Below are 21006 nucleotides of genomic sequence, written 5' to 3' on the forward strand. Positions count from 1 at the left end.
AATCCCACTTTCTCTCGATACACATATACATATCCTTTATACATATATATATCGCTCAACAATTTGTCAGACATGCATGTATAGAAAATAAATCGAAAAGCAATTTCGCAGCAAGTTGGCTAAACATTTTCGGTTCGTTTTGGTATTTTGGGTTAAGTCGTTGGGGGAGAGGCGTTTGGAAAATGCCTTTGGCCGCATTGGCATGTCGCTTGTCTTATCAATGTTTTTGCAGATTTAGCTGTCGATTTATAGCAAACACACACATACGTTGGTTGAGTCTCAAGGATATTCAGACGACCCAGTGAGACAAGTAAATCTGACAGCTAAACAACCAAGGCATAGCCCACATGCCACATGCAGGAGCAAATAAAAAAGGATAAGCAGGAAGCAGGAAGCAGAAAAGCGGCAGGAAGAGGAGCCTAAGAAATGCGATTTGTACGTGCTTATGCGCGATGTGCTGGTCTCAGCTCAAAACAAGAAATTGGATAAAGTTGTTCACTATACTATATATAAATATATATGTACATATATTGAGAGAGCAAGGAAAAGAAAGGACCTGCCACACAGATTCGATTCTCATACTTCTGATTTTTGATTTGTGATGTTTTGATTTTTAAGCTTCAGATTTTCCCCATTACTCTTGACCAAGCCAAAAATTGGCCATTAGGTCGGTCATTCTTTGTACAAAAATGGTTAAAAGTTTACAGAAACATCATCAGAATATTTAAGCCATCTCCCTACTGTATTTTGGTTTTAAACTTTATCTTCGGCTTCCTTTTCTTCTCATTTTTTTGGTTCTGGTGTTGTTTATAGTGTCGTCTGGGTTATTTATAGGTTTGCCTCTTGTGGCAGGCACTGTGCCACAGTGCGTATGCGTGATTTATGTAAGCTCCGCACTTGTGTTTATACTCATATAAAATATCGCAAAAGGAGTTCTTCTTTATCGTACCTACTACCAAGGTTGCATTATCCTTTTGTTGTTCTAACACTTAAGATTCTGTTCCGAGAATTTGTTTTACAAAAAAAAGAAAACATCCGAGATGATGCATTTTCCCCAGAGAATGCTTTTTATGAAATTATAAATTGATGAAGCAGGAGATTGGCGCCAGAAACCATCTGGATATAGTGCATAAAGCTTGTTTTAAATTTTAGAAAACTCTTTTTTACTTTATCCTGGGCCAAAGTTATGAACTATTAAAAGTTGTAGAAAATTTCAAACACGTTTAATATAAAATCCTGCTCGGGGCCTCAATATCCTTTTCAGTATTCCGGCTACTGGCTACTCTTGTCACTGGCGTCTCAACTCGTTTTCCCCTGATAGCCGTTTAGTCCTGGCCAGCGGCACAACAGTAGCTAGTCCTCTGGTCCGATACCGAGTCCTGGCTCAATCCGGAATGCCATTTGGCATTAAAATTCAAGCAGCAGCAAGGAGGGGCGGCAAATGGAAGCCAAAATAGACTAGAAAAAAAAAGCTTAGCAATGCACTTCGACTTCGGGGCAACTTCGGGAGGCGGCATGGGAGTTGGCCCGGGGGGCGTGGCGGGCCAAAGGGCAACGGCTTCCTGCCTGTCATATCCTGTTTATATATAATTTTCAGTGCGCAACTCTAACATCCGTTACATTTCAACTGGTGGGGGCGGCTGCAATGCAAAAAAAAGAAAAAAATAAACTAGGAAAGAATGAAGCAAAAAAGGATATATATACTACGGGTCCTTTTGTTTTTGCTGTCGAAGAAGGTTTGCAGAGCAAAATTTATTATGAATGTTCAAAAACAAGCAGCGACAGCAATTGCAGCGTGGGAAATGCATTGCTGGCTCTTCTTTTGTGCCAAGTCGCCCCCAGTGTCCTTCCTCGTCACAACTCATTCTCAGATCGTAGTCCCAATTCCCCTTCTCATCGCATAGCCCATCCGCCTCCGCTCTTGAGTCCTTCCTCGAGTTGTTAAATTTCATTTGCCTCTGCCACTGCCCCTGCCCCTGCCCCTGCCGCTGCCCCAGCGACTGTTGTCGCTGTTTTTATCGCAAATTGAAACCGAAATAAAGTTTGAAACCTCCTGCTGAATATTTGTTTTAGTCCTGGCATTTTTTTTTTCGGCCCGCAGCTCGTTTTTGGTGCCTTGTCACAGTTTTTGCTAGCCGTGTCGAAGTGAAATGAAACACACTGGCAGTAGTACTGGCACTGGCACTAGCCCTGGCCAAAGGAAGCGTTTCTGCAAAAGTTTCTTTCAATTTTTTGCTCTAGTCCTGGCAATCCTGGTGGCCGTCTCTGTTTTTGCCATTTTTATTGCTTGTCGAGGTTTTTGTCGAGTCAATTCTCGAGCGTTTTGCAAGCCAAAATGAAATGTTGCACTCTGGTAAGTTGCATTTCAAATGCTCGACACGAAAAACGGCCTCGAAGCACGGAAAAAAATAGTTACTTTCTGATACTTTTTTAAAATTAATTCCAAACAAATCAGAGAAGACCGAGCTATGGTTTTGATTTTTATTATTATTGTTTTGAAATGCAATTTTATTTTATTCATTTTATTATTCTTTTCTCTCAGTTAGACCACTAAGGGCTTATCTGCAGCATTCACTTGTTTAGGTTGATGGCTTTTACTGGTTAGATTGGCAAAATTAATTGCAATACAAATATACAGGGGAGGCTGATTGAATTTCGGAGGAGGAGGAGGTGGAGAAGGACCTCCTACCCTGCCTTATTGATCGCCTGTCGTCTGGAATTCCCAATCAACCCCCAAAAAAACCGACTTCGGTTTGCAATTTGTGTTGCATAAGTCTCTGGCCATTGTCCTTACTTATCCGCGTTAATTGCCACGTCCATTGTGGCAATTATCCTGCCTGCCGCCGCTGCCTCCATGGCCCATTTATTTTTTGCTCACTCCTGGGGGATAGGGGGGAATGTGGCACGCACATTGTAGTTGGTGTTAAATGTTAAATACCTCGGCCTGCGGCATTCTCACACCTCGTATTTTATTGTTTTGCTTTCGACCTCTCCAGCGAATGAAAACGAAATGTCTAATTTTTGAATTCCCTAAATAATCGAAGTGCGGGCTGCGCATAAATGTATGCTACATTCATTTTACATGAGGATGATGCCCGTCTGACGCATATTTTATGCATCCTCGCAGACACCTCACATCCTTGTGGTCCTTACGATTTGATTTTCTTATTTTACTTTCAGCTTGTGTGTGTGCTCTCTCATAACAAACTTTAAATGTTTGTAATTTTTTACTGGCACCCCGGGGGATATAAGCCGAGCCAGACAGAGGGTGAAAATCATGGGGCACATGTTAGGACAGAAAATATCATACATATAATAAAAATGGGAAGCTACAAGCTTAGAATTACTCCCCTGGGAATTTAGAATTGAGGAATATCTTAAGCTAATGGATTCGTGGGGAAAGGTGTTACTGGAAATAGTCGAAATATTTTTTGAAAACATGAATGCGAGAGAGCTTGTTTTACTTTTCAGGGCTAATCATAAATTCCTTGTAAGTAGCTGATACCTTTGACCCCAAAAGGCAGCTTCTCTTGAAAGATTGTGTTCCTATATGCAGAAATTAAGGATTCACAACGCAGACGAAGAAAAAAGTCTGTATTTCTGGAAGCTGTTGCTGACAACGCAATTTCCTTTAGCCCGTATATAAGTACATTAATAATAAATGTAAATTCCCTTATTATTTTTACCTTTTTTTCGCCGTTTTGTGGGGGAGGATGGAAAGGTGAACCCTGTTTTCCGCGCACTTTGAGCCACTTAGTGCCAGCTAAAGCTTAAAGTGTTGTAATTAAAAGCAACCAGTGTTCCCCTGTTTTCGTTTTCATTCCGAATCCGACTCCGACTTTATTTTCCCTCCGATTCAACGGCAGATTTCCCCCGTGGTTGTAAACTGAGACGCGGCCGCATACTAACTTGACTTGGCTAAAATCACGGCAAACAGAAAATTTTCTCGTACTCGTGCGTCTCGGGCTGTTCCCCACCCGGCAGTTTTCCATTTTTCCCGCATTTACTTGCATGAATAAATTTTCCGTCCTTGCAGGTCCTTTATGGCTGTCCTGTTTGGAGCTTCCTTTGTACATTTTCGTACATTTTTTTGCCATGTCAAATTCATATCATTATTCATTCATACATGATTAGACAACACGAGAATAGACAAGAAAAGCGAGCTCAGGTTTCGTATTTCATAGAGAGGGAAAGTTTTTCCGACCAGGGTGTTGCCCTGGCGAAGAGGATGGGCTGAGATGGATGTGGCTCGGAAAACCAGAAGCCCAGACAGGCGTGGCATTGGCAAATGGAAATTAATGAATGAAATTTGATATAATGCCAGCCTGATCCCCGTCCAGAGCTCCATGGCATCTTCGGGCTTTTACATGCTACTTTAAAAAAACATTTACACAATGCCTGGCACAAATTGCATTTAAACCAATTTTAATTGTTTATTTACCAGGCATTAATTTTGCATTACCAACCTTTCAGGCTGCGGTCATATTTTAAATAAATTAATTTAACAACGTATGGTGCGTGGATTAAAAACTCGAAATCTGCCAGCATTGTTGGTGCTTTAAAAATTGCACATAATTTACCTGAGCTAATTACCATCATTTTTTATCAATATTTGTATTTATTACATCCATTAAAACTGAATTGAATCAAAAACATTTTGCGGAAATCCGACAGCGATTAATTGAATTTCAATTATCCATAGAATAGGCACACACAAATCATTCTAATTAACATAAGCCTAATTGGCGAGATTTTGTGTCCTATTTTTACCATTTATTTATTAAATTAATTTGTTCAAACTGACCTGCCTTTAAAGGAATTCTTTTATTTCAAATTTGCTGAAAAAAAGATCCAGAGGAATCGCATTATGAGCTTAAAATATTCCAATGGAAAAATTGTGTGAAAAAAATGGGTGAAATCAGTTGACTTTTTGTACGAAGATTAATTGTCAAATAATAAAGCGTTTTTCATTTCAAAGGATACCCTAACAAAGTGAAAGTTAGTGAAGGTGAAATGGTAGTCAAAATATCATTAAACCTTTAAGGCATATAACTTTATAATGAAATAGGAACTATGTATTTTGTAAAAGTCAATGACTTCAACCCTAGAAGTATATAGGCCCATTCGACCTGAAAAATATGGATTGTTTTTACCCGTCATATCGGAAGGTAATAAAAAAGCCAATTGGAAATTGTGAAATTCCGGTAAAGCGCATTCACTGACCATTTCTCTCATTTACATACAGCTTGCCCTGCCAAAGGCAATATTTATGTCGCATATTTATTTTATTGGAGCTGCATACTTTGCATTTGTCAGCATAACTGACTGCAATTTGATTTATGTTTGTTTTATCATTTTTTTGGTTTGTTTGTTTCCCAAACCGATTCCCTGCCGTGGCCTGGCCTGGCCTGACCAAATAATTTGTGTAAAAAATAAATTTTTAAATAATGCAAAAAGTAAAAGAGTGCTATGGCTGTGGGAATTGGGGCAGCAAATCGAGATCCTAATTAAGTGTCGGGCATAAATCAAAAGGGCAAAGAAATCCGCTCATTAATAATGCATTTGCATAGAAATGTGTAACCGATATCATCACAAAACCCTTCAACACAAATTTATGGCCTGCACAAATAGCGAGTTGGGAAAAGGACGAGAGTCTTGCGGAGCCCGAGTTATGTTTGAATGAAAGAGTGTGTGCCTGTGGAAGAGCCAACGGCAGCTAATGGCAGCCTAATTATGCCATCCACAAAGGGGGAAAGGCTGGCCGACTCTGCCTTATAAAAGGGTTTCCTGTCTGGCTCGTAAATTTTCTCTCACTGTCGCCCGCTTACCTGCAACTTTAAGACTCGCACACACCTTTCTGGTCTACATAAATCTTTGCCAGGTGGGTGAACCCAACCCACCAGAAGAGGGAGGCGCTGCTCCTCCCCAAAACAGAGTTGTCTCCTTCCAGACAAGCGGCAGACAACATGCGTGGCCTTTTTCCTCCCCCACCACGGGAAAAGATTTTCCTTTTTCACGGGCCAAAAAGGAAAAAATTACAGAAACAGAACCAGAGAAATCGGAAACGCGTCGCACAAAACTTTGTTTGTCTGTATTTATGTCTGGGTAATGTGCTCGGAGTTGTGGGCGCGTCCTTTCGTAGGTGGGCGGGGATTTTGTTTGTGGTGGGCTCGTGAGTGTTTTTACTTTTTCCCTGACTTGTCTGGGCTTCATTCAGGGTCTTCCCCGACACCCTGACGAATTTGAACAAATTACGCGACGCAATTTGAGATTTATATCCCTGGAAAATAGGCATTCTAATTTGTGAGTTCAACTTTGATGTTGGAAATAAAATGCATTACTTAAACATGAGTCTAAATATTTCTAATTTATTCCAAAGTGTAATTATTGTTAATAGGAAATCGACATTAAACTCATATAAAGTAATGGGCTTAAGCACAGCAAGCGAGTTGGAAATAATATGGACATTATCGAAGTCATATGTATTTATGTGCAATTATGAAAGGAACGCCCTCAAAAAAATTCGAAATATATAGATCGAGAGTTTTTCTTTGATATTTTACAGCTTATCGATTTGGAATCGACCTATAAATCGTTTAAGGTATTCCGCTCAAGAACCGGATAGAAAATGGCAAAGATATAGACATTGGAAGGTGCCGTATATGAAAATCCTGGATTTCGCAAGGGGTTGTATCAGAAAAAAGGAAAAATTTCGATCAAAAATTTTATTGTGAGGTTTTGATGCAGAATGACGGAGAATCGGTCTAGAAATCGTTCAAGGTAGTCCGTTCAAGGATCGGATGGATAACAGTCCAATATATGGGAAACAAAGTGGACCATTTAGGGGGATTCCGTTTTAAAATGTTGATGCAGAGAGATAGAAAATATACAAATGGGTTAGGGAGTTAAGATACAGACATGCCTTGGCATCATTTAACAAGAAACTTTTATAGAGTATCCAAAGTTCATTATTAGCTTTCCAAGAATTATAAAACAACCCACTCCAAGGTATTCCTATTTGATTTGACAACACGCATGTGTGTTTGTATGTTTTGTTGGCCTTTTGATAACATCTTTTTGGCCCTCGGCAAATGGACAACAAACCGGAGGCCACAATTAAGGACGAGGCCGACAGAAACAGAGGAAAGGAAAAGGAAACAACTGCTAAGATTGGGCAAAATTATGATTGAGACAAATTGTCGGCTACGTGACAAGTCTGCATAAATTGTGTCGCGTTCGTCCTGAGCTTCTGTCAATGATAGATAAAAGTCATTTAATTAAGCAATTTTACGAGTGCGAAGCGGAAACAAAGCCATCAAAAACGAAACTTAACAAGCGGCCGGGAACGGAACGCTATTTTGCGGATAGTGGAAGCAATTTATAAGGATTGCACCCAAGGGAGTGGCCATATTTCTGTTCTTGCCGCAACTTAATGGCAACATCGCAAAGTTTATTTAACATAAGTGGGGGGGCAAGGAGAGGATACTATAGGATGCAAAGGATACCGGGAAAAAGATCAAAGCTGTGGTTTATTATACAACTTTTTATTTTTTCTTTATGAACGATCCAATTTTTATGGTCAATCAGGCGTATAATGAGATAAAGTCATTGGCCCGCGTTTGAATGAGATTTTCTGGGGGGCGGCGGAAGTTGCGATAGCAGATGACCGATAGCCGATAACCGATAGCTGATAGCCCGTGGCGAAATTAACCGTTAGCCAATGCATTCGAAATGAGCCGAAAGAGGGCGTTGTGGCGGCAAAATGGTCGCCTGCAGGGTGTCAGTCCGTGGAAAATTGTGGAAAAACAAACAGGTTTTCAGGGTGGGGGAGGCTGGATGCTTTCCCCTGGGGGGCGTGGCACTGCAGGCAATCTGTCGCGACACACACTTTTCGTCCAGGGTGTATAAATGCGGCGGCACAACAACAAACAACCTTGGGATAACAATCTTGGGGGCAACTTCAAAGTCTTGAAACCCAATTAAGGGGACCCCCCCCATTCTCGATTTTAAATTTTGACGATTTTCAATGGGCTGGCAAATGAACATAAATTATTTTTTAGGGTTGTAACTGTGCTTACATATATTAAGACACAAAAAGGAAGAAAACCATTTCACAGAATTTTTTTTTTTTTGTTTTTGTTGTTGTTTTTTGTGATCAAAGAAAAGCCCTTCTTTTCGGCGGCGCATGTGATTTCCGCTCACTGGAACATCTGAATCCAAAAATTCCAACGGGATTAGAAAAAGTACATGTTTGGCTCTCGTATGAACTAGGATTATTAACTTCGCTCAAAAATTAACAAAATGGCGGACCTTTGAAATTTTTTTTTGAAAATTTCCATTATTTTCAGCCATAAATCGAGTTGAAAAGTAAAGAAGATCTTCACCGATTTGATTTATCCTAGTTCATACGAGAGCTATATATGTATAACGTGTTAAAATTTGGAACCGATTGGATTAATAGTTTTTGAGTAACCTCATGCGCCAGTCGTGAAAACACTGTTTCGAGAAAAACGCGTTTAAAGTTTTGAGACGGCTCTCGCCGTCGCCTGAGGCTTCCACCATAAATCGGCTATATCTTCAAGAGTTTTTGAAATTTTTACTTGAAATTTTCAGGGAACATTCTTGAATAGTTACAAGTTCGAATTAAATTAAAAAAAAAAAATCGATTTTTTAAAACCGAGAATGGGGGGGGTCCCCTTAAATGAGAGGGGGAAGAATTGTGGGAAAAAAATTTAATAAAAACCCATAAGCTGCTGGAAATAAATATAAGCCTCTGAGAAAGGTTACAGGCTACCTGTACGGGGTTGTAGCTTAACCTAATTAGGGTTCGTATTAGGGGTTGTATTTCATCCCACGAATTATGGTTAAATAATGGCCAAAATTCCCCTTCTTGAGGATTTTTTTTGCTTCCCAAAAATTGTTCTCACTTGAGAAGCTAAAATTGTTTTTGTTTTTCACAACATGTGTACACCTGATTTGTGTCTATTAAAAAAGTTGTTTTTTGTATTCGCCGAGAGGTGCCATGGGACATAAAACTCACGTTTGCATATTTAAAATGCGCCAAAGTTTCGACTTTTTCCGTTCGCCCAACAATGAAACGACGAAGAATACACGAAAAGCTACTTTGAAGCCCCAGAAAATTTGGTAAAGCGTTAAAAAATTTACTCACTTTCGAAGGCCAACACCCTCGAAAATAAATGTGGAAAAAAACTTGGCTAAGCGTAAATAAACCAAATATAAACTTTGGCTGCTGGTTTCGGTATTGCCTGGCAGACAAACTTGCTCTTAACTTGGCTGGAAGGCCATCTATCTCTTTCTCCGGGGGAGATGGCCTGTCTCTTTCCCGGCCACAGGACAATAACAAAAAACAACGAAATCCTTAAAACATACAAGGCGCGCGGGGGCACTTTCTCTAGTCTCTAGTCTCCCGACCAGTGTTGTTGCTTTGGTGTGAATAATGTTGCTGTTATTTATGCCTCAATGCGCCACGCCTCAGAAAAAAAACAAGAACAAAAATAAAATCTAGAAGAAATTGCAATTTCCACGCCCAACTTTCGGGCACTTTCACTTGACGATGGTCCCTTTTCTGGCCGCAAAGCCGAAGCAACCCCAAAATGTTACTGCTTTTTATTAAAAGTTTCTTACTTGCTGGAAGTCTTCCCCCATGCCCCATGCCACATGCTCCTTGCCCCACTCTCCTTATCCTATATTTTAGCAACAACAATGGGCACATTTTTTTAAGTGTTTTTTATTGTCGCGTTAACCGACCGCAACGACTTATTGGAAGGGCAAGAAAGGGGGTGGTAGGCGAAAAGTGGCAAGAGTTGGGCCAACTTTTAGGTAAAGTGTAAATTATTGTTAAGGTCAGAAAGTTGTAAGCAAAGTTGTGGCAAGTTAGTTTAGTTCCTGGCCAGTGCCAGTAACTTTCGCTTAATACCTTTAACTAAGACCTCGAGCTGCATAATTTCTGTAGCTTTGCTTCTTTCTCTTTTTTTTGAGAACATTTAACTTAATTAACAACCCGACCCAGACGGTCCGAAAGTGTTAATAAAAACGCAGCACTAACTTTCAATTAACGTCGGAGTCTATATATAGCGACTTAAGCGGAGGTTAACCCCCGTAACACCCCAGAATGTGTAATAAACTTTTCTTATTGTTGCTGTTCTTTAAATAAAAATTTATGTGGCACTTTCCTGCAGCTCGGCGGAGAGAAAACACTTTCACTTAAGCTGACGCACTGACCTCTGCACATCCCTTTGACCCTGCCCTCGTTCTTTTTTTTGTGACATTTGAAATATGTTGGGAGCTGTTTATGAAAGGATCCCTTGGGTTGGCAATTGAGTGGGCAGTCTAGTCTGAACAGACAGCATCTTTAAATTATATTCAATTATCCAACGTCCGGTTCCTGTTAAAATTGTAAAACCTTTTGTTTTGGCCTTTACTGCGTTTTATGGCCAACTTCGATTTATTGCTGACAATTGAATTCCTTGGAAATCCTTACAAAGTCATCTGAATCCCAGAGATTCTCGCCCTGGGACCTGGCGGGAGCAGTCATCAAATTTTAATGCCACTCATAATATATATTTTTTTGCCTTCTGTCTGACTTTAAAGTAAATGTCAAATCAGCAAAAATGAAAGTACAGTTTCTGCCAAAGGGAATTGGGTATTAAAAAAAGTTTTTAAAGGGCAAAGGTTAGAGCTTTTTAAAAAATGTTAGAGATGCCCAAAAATATGATTTGAAAAGCCTCACAAATTGAAAATTTGTTTCAAAAATGTCTTGAAATGGAGGGGCATTTTTTTTGTGCTACTTGGGGTCATGTTTTGTAACGTAATCACAGGTTGCAGGATGCCATCTCTGATATGTAAGGACCTCTTGAGACCCCAAGCATCATATGCCATTTCGCTGTTGCCAGCCCTTTTTTTGTGGCTAACTTTTGAGTGCGGAAGTTCCTCGAGGGTTAAACAGACACACTCATACACACAATATAACAAAGGACCTAAAAAGGGTTGCTCTTATTGTTATCGATGGGCATGGGCATGTGTGTGTGGGTGGGTGTGTGTTTGGGCTTCCATTGAATTATGTGCACAACATGAAAACAAACAAACAAACAAATAAAATAAGGAGCTGAATTGATTGTTGCATTGCATACTTTCAGGCGCGCAAGCATGCTCCTTCTCCACAATTGGGGGATCATAAAAATTTATGTGGACCCTCTTTCATGGAAGAACCCGGATGATAGGTATATAAATATCAGCAGCACCTTCTTTATAACAGAAACATCCAAAAGGTACCCTCGATGAGAGGTAGTTGAGCGTAAAACGTAGAATTTATTATGTTATCGCATCAGCGATTTACTTTATCGATTTCACAATCAGTATGAAAACAAAAATAACGAAAAATAAAAGCCTGTAACCTTTTGGCAACTTTGATGCTCCCCAGATAATTTTCAGGACCCCCTTTCACTTTGTTTGCCCTTGCATTTGGGCGGCGACCCTGAGGGGGCCATGTGGCTCTCAAATATTGTTATTTGTTTTAAAAATTTAATACCAACAAAGCAGTTGACTTTGATTCCAGCTTAGGGCGCCATACTTATCGTGGCTCTTGAATTTTTAATGAGTCCTCTTAATGGATAAATAGCGCTCTCAGCTCCACTTTGATGTAGGTCCTGCCAAAGAGTTATCCCCTAAGATATTGATAAGCATTGTCTATTTACTTTCCAAAGAAATTAATTCTAAGTCCTTTTTGTTTGTTTCCTCTCTCTTTTCAGGTAAGAGCACCAGAGTCCTTTAGCTGACCGATGAAATGGTATGAGATCTGGGGGTCACTGTTTATTTTTAACGCACCTAAGGGGTGCTGGCCGTCGATTCTGTCACTGAATTGATAATAATTGGATTAGCGCATCTCTTTCGAAGAGGAAAGAGCCGGTAAGTGGACCAGAGCAGTGTCCTGGAGCTGAGTTCTCCGGCGCAGAACGTAGCCCAAAAGCCACGCACCACACCATTGGCTGGGGGGAAATATTTTGCAAAATTTTCAGCGCTTGCCATATTTTTCAATATTTCTGTGTGTGTGTCGATGCGCTTCAGCAATTTCACATTTTATATGGCCGGGCATAGCGACCTAAATCGACTTAAGCTCCACCCCCGCCCATAGCGGCACTGCCTGTATCCTGTATCTCTCTCTTCGTGGCTCACACTTTGTGGCAGCAAGTTTATGCGCCCTAAAGTATTCATCACTTAATTTCCACGTGCCGCTGCCATTTTCAAAATTTATGACTACACTCTGTCGCTATCTATGTATATGTATGTGTTTATATGTATGGGTTGCCAACTTCTGCCGAAGGGTGCAGAATGAAAGAGGGTTAGCCCGTTTTTCGGGCAACATTTTGCCATCTGTCAGCGCCCCAAAATGGAATTATGTCAGCTAATTGAATTTGACGTCGACTTGACATGGATTTATGCACTAATGCAGTTTGGCCAGAGCGGAACCGGCGGAATAATCAAATTTCCACGGAAAATAGTTTTCCTTTTTCGGCTATAGGGGCAAAGTTTCCTTCCATATTGAATAGACATTGATTGGAGACTGGTTCCCCACTGAATTTAACTTTAAAACAGATTTTTAAACAATATTTATCAATGCCTTTGATGAGGAAATTCGATCACAGCTGCTCCAGCCTGTCAGACTTTTAAAATGTCATTTATCTTGCGGCTGTCTGAGCTCTTCATAATGATCTTTCATTCGCTTTTTGATTGATTTTGTGGTCAGAACCGAACAATCCCCGGATCTACTGTCTCATTGACGTTTTTTGTGCAACGCGTACATGGCTGTGGCCAAAAATAATGAAGATTTTATGGTTTACGGTTTTTCGAAGCCAAAAGCCTGTGGCTAAATCCGCTCGACATGGCTCGAAAAAAAGGATACCAACTGGTTGCAATTGAATTGTATTTCTGGGTGGGTGGTATATACCACAAATCGTATACAATTATATTTCGGCTGCTATCTGCTATCTGAAATGAACACGAAAATCTATCAGAACGTAACGAATTGTATCCGAACGTGCCTAACTGTTAATGCGGTTATAATACGCCGTTGGATTATCATTGATTATGTGTGTGTGTGTGTTTGGGGGTGGTGGGTGGCTTGTGTGTGTGGTTGGGGTGTGTTTGTGCGCGTTGAGCCAGACAGCAAGCCCCCAACTCTGTCCTCCCCCAGCCTGCCATAAAATTTTGTCGAGTGTATAGACATAATTTCAATTTTCATTTGGTATTAATGTCTCTCCAATAGCTGTGTCCTGTGCGCTGCTGTGTCTGTGTTTGTGCGCAAATTGCCGCAACGTTGTCTAGGAAATGGATCACAAGGTGGTGGTGGTGGGTCATTGGGTGGTTCAGTGGATGTGTGTATTCCAAGAACTCAAACTCGTACTGGAGCGTACAAGCGCCCTCTCTTATATGTATGACTGCAAAATGCGGTATTGGCAAAATCCCAGGAGCGCGCTTTAGTCGATGGCTGGGAAAAACTAGTTACCACTCAGTTAGTCCTGATAGAGGACGAAAAACTTTTGCCATTGAGGGGCCAAAGAGGGGAAAAACAAAAATCCCATTTCGTTTTTACGGGCTTCATAAATGTTTTGATAAATGAAATATGCCAGCAAATAAGTTGCGGGACTGATGAAAAATTCATTTTATATCAAAAATCTGTAGAGCACTAGCCGACAAAATGTTTGGTCAGGGAACTGGAAACAATTTTTGGTTTAATTGGTCCATCTAATATTACAAAAGTTTTCCAGTTTCCAGCTAAAAATATTTTTAGCAATTAATTATGAAATTTGAATCAATTATAAAGCGCTCTTTTGAAATCAAAAACTTTGTATCAAACCGTAATTAGTCTCTTTTGTAACTCGAATAATTTGGCCACAAATGCTTTTTAATTAAAAATAAATACAAAGATGTCCTTCCAAAACAGAGGGGATTACAGTCTTAAGGCTGTAAAGAAACCGCACAATTTAAATTTCAAATCAACGAAATATATATGGAAAATAAAAGAGCAGCCTGGGAAAATCTCAACGACAGGCCGTTAAGTAAACCAATCAAAGTGGGGATGTTGTCCTGGCCGCAGAACAAAAAAAAAAAACGAGAAGAGAATTTAATAATAACGCTGGCATTCGCGGAGGAGAGTAGGCCATAAAATTCCAGGAAAATGCAAAACACAAACAGATTGAACTGGCCAGCCACATCCGGCCACCAGACATCTTAGCCATCTCAGCCATCCCAGCAGGGTTTCCCTAGCAGTTGCTCTTGCTTCTTGGCCCAATCCATTTCCAAGTCAAAAGGAAAGCCAAGCAAGGGAATGGAAAACCCAAACCGAGGCCCAGCTCCCATCTCTTCTGCTCGCCGTTGCGTGCTTAATTAAATGATCATCATTTGCGCGCAATCAACGCACAAATAAATTTCCAGCCGCCAGTTTGCCAGCTTCCTCGTCCTGACCCAAGGCGTTGTTGTTAGTTGTGTTTGTTTGGCGGGTTTCCGCTTGAAATTATACCCAATAGCCTAGCCAGGCTGGTCCAGGCCAGGATGGTCCAGTCCACTCCGCCGTTGTCTTAATTAATTCCTAATTTTCCTTTTCGGCTTTGACTCCTTTTTGCGTATTTAATTGAAAATTTCTTCAAAGAGATTTCTTCCACCATTCGTCCTCGTATTCATGACCATGCCCATTGTTTTGGCCTGTTTATGGGTGGAAGGCTGCCTGCTGGTCGCTGGCAGCCAGCTGTTGGCCATTTGACAGGACGAACGAAGACGATGAGCATTTTATTCATTTGCATATTGCTTTGGCACTTTCTTGCATCTTTTTCGCTCGCTTTCACTTTACTTTTGTTTTGTGTTATGGCCGTGTTTATGGGGCCGCCTTACGGGCCGTGTTTTATTGGCGCTTTGCCAATTGCTGGCCATAAATTTGATTACTTTTCGGAGCAAGATTACGGCGACTTTCGTCTCGACCCTTGGGCTGTCAATTAGCCCGGCCGAGATGCTAATTAAATTTCGACTGCAGCGTGCATCGGTTCGGAAATTCAATTACAATTTGTAACGCATACGCAACGTGGTCCGATCGTTAAACTCTACGATTTATAATTGATTTTGCACCTGGCAACCGGTTAATCAATCAATCCCATGTTCAAGTATTTAATGATAATCAACTTTTCAAGCGATTCCCTTGCCGAGTACAGATTGTCTGGTTAAATCGTTATAATTCGATTGAAAAAAAGACTTTAATTGTATTTGCGGATGCGTTCGAGGCTTATTAAGTGCCAGTTCTGGCTGGTGATGCAATTAAACCGCTGGTATTAAATGAGATCTATGTGGAATGTCATACACTTCTTTATCTCAAAGTGTTATAAAAAAGAACTTGTCTTTATATGTTGTGTTCTAAACTTTCAAGCCACTCGTAAAAATTAAATAGCAACATGGCAAACAAAAAAATCCCAAACAAAACCCCAAAAACATTTTCCAAAGCTAATTTCTGGGATTCTTTTGTTTTTTGTTTCGAGGCCTTGCTTTTGCTTTGGAACCCAAAAGCATGCTTTATTTAACACTCGCGGCTCTGTGCGTTGACAAAAAAGCACGCCGAACCAAATACCCAAAAGCATATATATAAAATAGAATCGGGAAAATTAGGGAGCCAAGGGAGCTAAGGCGGCTAAGAGAGAGAAAGCCAAGCAAAACAAGTCATAAAGATAAAGAAAATTTATGGAGGCGGCAAGAGCTTTGAGGGAAAACAACAACAGCTTGGCAGGCAGAGGATGAGAGGATGGGAAACGGGGAAAGGACCTCTGGTTCCAGAAGCTGGGTGGCTGGAAAATTAGGTTAACGATTTTTCACTCTCGACTGCAGTGGAGCCACGGCACAAAACAAAGAATATGTTCTATCTTTTGTTTTTGTGACTGAGTTTTGCACAATTTACAGTTGGCCCGTTACAGTTTAAAGTTATGGCCTTTATCGCTAAACGATGCCTAAGTGAGGCTTCAATAGGGTTGGGTATACGATGGGGTAGGATACTGCCTTAAACCCTTACTCACAACCCTCCCAGAAAAATCAGCACACATTAGCCGAAAACGACATCGATATCCCAGCCGGCATGTTGCCTTTTTCTTCCATTTTTTCTCTCTTAGCCGAGTTAATGGCGCCTCACTTTTCGGTTTCCATTTCATTTTAAAGGCCGTCCCAAGTTTACAGTTTGCGGTTACTTAAGAAGTCCTTTCGCCCCAGGCCAGCCACAAGAAAATTAACAAGCCCTACCATAAATTCCAGGGTTAAGCGAAAAGAAAATCAATGAAAAGATTTTTCGGCAAAAACATAAAATTAATTAAAATTAATTGTCGCAACATATTTGCTCTTTGGTTTGCTATCGAGTTTTTAAAACTTTTATTCGTTGTTCCAGGGAATTTTCGGTTGTTGTTCGGTTTTGGTTTCGTTTTTGTTGTTTGCCTTTTGGCTCGAACTCGGTTCTAGCTTGTTACAAAAATATTTCAACAAGCTGCGCACACAAAATAAAACCAAATCACACCCAACAACAATGCCAGCGAGAGGTGACCTACTTGGAGGTGTGTGTTGTGTGGCATATGTTGTGTGTGGCAGCTCCAGTAGCTGGAGACCAGCCTCAGACCAGGCCAAGATGGGGCTGAAGGCTGAGATAAGCCTCCTGCCGACCTCTTTCTCCGGCCAATGAAGTGAGGTCTCGTGGCCGACTTTGTTTGCTGAATTGTGTGTTTCGTAGGTGGTCCTGGCCAAAGTCCTGAAGCAAAAAACTGAATGAGCTCCAGATTGGCTGGGTAATATTTATAGAAAATTGGAAATGCTGGGAATATAAGATGCATATTGCCTGAGGAGTTTCTTGTCTTGTTTCTATTTCTGTTCAATTTTCATCTCTAATATTAAAGATTAAAAGCTATGGGTCGTACTTGTCTCAAAAACTATTAAGTTTTATAGAGAAAAATCTGCTATCTAAATTCAATTTTTTAGGGCATTTAGCTGACGGTTTTCTATGAATATTCACATACACTATTCCTGCACACTGTTGGCCATTTCCGCTTACCCGTTTTGTGGTTTTTGCCTACCATATTGTTGATGTTATTTCTCTTTCATTTTTTCGTTATTGGAAATTGAATTCTGATGTTTTTTCTGTGTGTGTGTTGGGTTTTTTACTCCCAGCTTGTGGTCTATGCAGCTTGTGGCTTTGCTAGGAGCTTTGTGTTTTCATTTTTTATTTTTTTTGCTTTGTATATTTATTCCTAGTTATTGGGGCAACTTTTATGCGGCCTCAACCTCAACCTGGTCAAGTATTTTGGCTTCAAGCATAGTTCTTTGGGCATGGCAACTATTTCCATTTGCTGGCTTAACAGAGTTGCAAGAGTTGCTGCCGAAAATCATGAATCATGAGTTGTTGGCCGAAAGGAAAGGTGCTCTTCGGTCTCCGGTGTCGACCTGGCGAGTCTTGAATTCCGTTTGCATTGCCAATGGCTGTACGGTCTAGTAAATAACAACAACGTTGTCTGGCAGTGCATAAATATGCTAAAAATGTAAATATTGCAAGAAAAATATTGCACAAGTAAGTCACAAATACACATATGGGATATTTGCCAGGCAACGAGTTTGTTTTTCGTTTTTATGAAGAGAACTCCCGTCCCGCCAGTCGTCTTTTTCATTTCGTTGCTGGCGTATCTGGCGTATGCGTAATATTTCACTCACATCGATGCATTGATAAAAATGCAAATCGAAAGCAATTTCATTCCAATTTCGTAGCTTTAATTAAAAGACTATCACAAAATTTAAGAACACACGATAAATGGTTTTATGGTTTATGTTGTTAAGGAAAATATAAAAAGTACACAGAGCTGAAGCTGAAGCTGGAGATGGAGAGGGCTGAGGTAAACAAAGTCATACTTTGGCAGCTTTACTTTTTGTATATTTTTTGTGCGTGTCTCGAGGGCGCAACGTGTAAACAAAAGTTTAGACTTTAGTGCGATAAGCGCTCTGAACCTGGCCCGTGGCCCGTGTGTGCTCCTGTGTGCGGGCCTGTGTGTGTGCAGACGCTGACAGTTTACATGGCAGCAAAGTTTCAAGAGTTTAGCCAACAAAACTGCCAAAGGAATTACATAAACATTGCGGGGAGAAAGCGGCAGCCGGGCAGAAAGCAAAATACAAGCCAAGTGGGCGCCTGATTACGAGTTGGGGCTAAAAAAAAAGAGAAAAACATACACGCTTTCAGGTAGAATGTCTGCCTTCAACTTTTGAAACTTTGATTAAAAATTCCACTAATAAACAAACAGACAACAGTATTCTTTTCTCTTTCTGAGGGCTCTGACAATGCGTAGAACAGAAGTCATTTTCCTCCTGAATTTAATTTTTAATAATTATCCTAGAAAAAAAGTAAATTTCACGGAATCTCTATTACCCAGAACCTCAAGAATAACGCTACGGATTGAGGGCATTTGTGAAAAGTTTTGTTCGCTCAATAAACATTGTGTTTACCTGCAACAAAACAAAATCAACAAAAACAACAGGACAAAAAACTTTTGTTATTTTATACACAAACACATGCACACACTCAACATACACATACATGTACATTTACGTACATTTTTTAGTTGCTGTTTACGTTGCACTCGTGTGCGTGTGCATGGGTGCCGCCATTTTGTTGTGTAAACTTGTTGGCGCGGCCAAAAGTTTTTGCCTTCTACCCCCCCCTACATCCTATAGAGTCCCTACAACCATACCACCCACAGCCATACTTACACCCAACATTCACCCACGTAAATCCCCTGCTTCTGCAGCCATTTTGTAAATTTCATGTGCATTATATTTGCAAATTTGCGTTGTTTATTTATGCGCGGCAATGCGCAGAGTACAACGAACACAACACACACACACACTAACAGAACACAATCCTGCATGTGTGTGTGTGCAGGACGAAGAGCGTTATTTGCTCGTTTGTGGTTGTGCATAATGCACGAGTATTTTGTTGAACTTTGCACTTTAATTGCAATTGGATTTTAAGCTGGAACAATACTCCGATTGTTTTATTCGCCCGAGTGTGGATGTAATAGAACGTCGTCCGTAGAATGTATGCACATATATTTATTAATTAAATAAAGTTGCTAATTAAAGTTGGGTCGCCCCAGCACGTATACGCCATGATAGCCTCCACATATCCTCTGCTTCTAATTGCATATTTAATGGAGGGAAAGCTTAGCGTTTGACTTATTGATTGGACCTGGTACTGCTGGCTTGTTGTTCACGTCCCAAGTTCTATTGTTGGCTGGCTTGTTTTGGATTTGGATTTTTCCAGGGGGTTCAACTGCTAATTAATTTTCACTTTGTCGCAATACAAGAAGCGGAGAGATGGAAATGGAAAAGTGCCAGAGGTAGATTGCATGCGGGGTCGGGATTAAATGGTATCAAGTATGGTAGAGAGTGGAACTATTTCCCCCCAACTATTACCCGTAGTATCGATTGGAAGCCAGCATTTGTGTGGTTGCAAATTGCACTGATATGAATTCCCTCTCGGGTTCATTATTTAACTATTTTTATTTACACACAAGCTGCAGCTGGAGTAGTTTTCGCAGCGAGCATCAAAGAACTCTAAGGGCTTTGCCGGTTTTCTATTTTTCAAAGCATTGTATTTTGAATAACTTTGCTAGCTGATGGTAGGAAACACGAGCATCCTCTTAATTTCCTACAAAAAAGGTGAAATATTAAAGATATTATTGGCTCTGTTCAGGCACTCATATTTTATTGGATTGTGGAGAGAATATGTGTTTAATTTGTGTTCGAATTTATAACAAATTTTATTCCTCCTGGCAGATGAAATCTGTGTGTGTGGGCTGCTCTTGTATTTGTTTTACAATTTTGTTCAATTATTTTAATGCAACAAATGTGTTGACGACAACAAAAAATTTCCCAGTTAAGTGTATGGGGGATGTGTGTTCGTTCCATTTCAGTTTGTTTTTATGGCTTTTACTTATTTTCCTCAGACGCTTTACGAGCCAAGAGCCAACAGGAGCCACTGCCAGAGGCCGGGGCGTGTAGGAGGGGCCTGAGTGACTTTTGAAATGACAGCAGCGGCAATGTCGCTGACTTGCCGCAAGAAATCAATCAAAAACTGTGGCAAGTACATATAAAGGCAAAAGAAACGAACGAAAACAAGGGAAACGAGCTAAGAAATAACAAAAGGCTCGGCACACGCGATGCGCATCAATTTGTGTGTCGTTTGGAGTATGTCCTTGCTGTCTGTGTCCGTGTGTGGGTATGCCTGTGTGTCTGCGAAGGATGAGCTCCTATGCCTCTGTATGTGTTAGCGTGGGTAATGTCTGGCTTTTGTGTTTGCTTAGTGCAGTGCAAACAAAGGACAATGCATTCAGTCCACAATCATTGGGCTGCCAGGCAGCGCCTTCCTTGGCTCGTCCTTTCCTCTCCCTCTAGCCTCATCCTGTTTGCCATTGCAGTCTAACATGACTGACACACTTTTCATGCTACAATAAGCCATTATAATGAATGTAGCCAGAAAGTAAGCCAAAAACCCAACACACATTCCATTCCAGCCAACAGGAAACGGGCAACAGGAAAAAAACATTTATGTAGGACCTGCTGTTCGTTGAAAAAAGCAAGAAAAAAGCTGGGACAAGTGAATAGGAAGACGGATAAATGTCCTTAGGTGTTGTATTCACAGAATTGTCCAACTTAACAAGCAGGCTAAACAGTCAATAAGGGTTTTTTACAAAATCAGTGGCTTGCAAAACGGAAAATGGCAATTTGTAGCACATTTCTAACAATGTCTGAGATATATAAATATCATTGTCCTTGAAGACAATTGAAATATTTATTGAATTTTGGCTCTTACGGTATTTTATATCTTGACCGATTTGCATCCCATCCTTAACAAGATTACCTCTGGAGCTTGTTTTTGAAATTTCCAAGAATCAGAGCCCAGAATCACTCTTTCACGGGCCACAGAATCCT

General features: G+C 40.5%; 1 protein-coding gene across 1 annotated transcript in view; it reads left to right on the forward strand.

Annotated features, from left to right (window-relative positions):
- The window catches only part of mspo (M-spondin), a 39235-nt gene that overhangs the window by 1212 nt on the left and 17017 nt on the right, over positions 1–21006 (forward strand). The window lies entirely within an intron of this gene.

This window comes from Drosophila bipectinata, chromosome 2R (genome assembly GCF_030179905.1).
Source record: "Drosophila bipectinata strain 14024-0381.07 chromosome 2R, DbipHiC1v2, whole genome shotgun sequence".
Taxonomy (NCBI): domain Eukaryota; kingdom Metazoa; phylum Arthropoda; class Insecta; order Diptera; family Drosophilidae; genus Drosophila; species Drosophila bipectinata.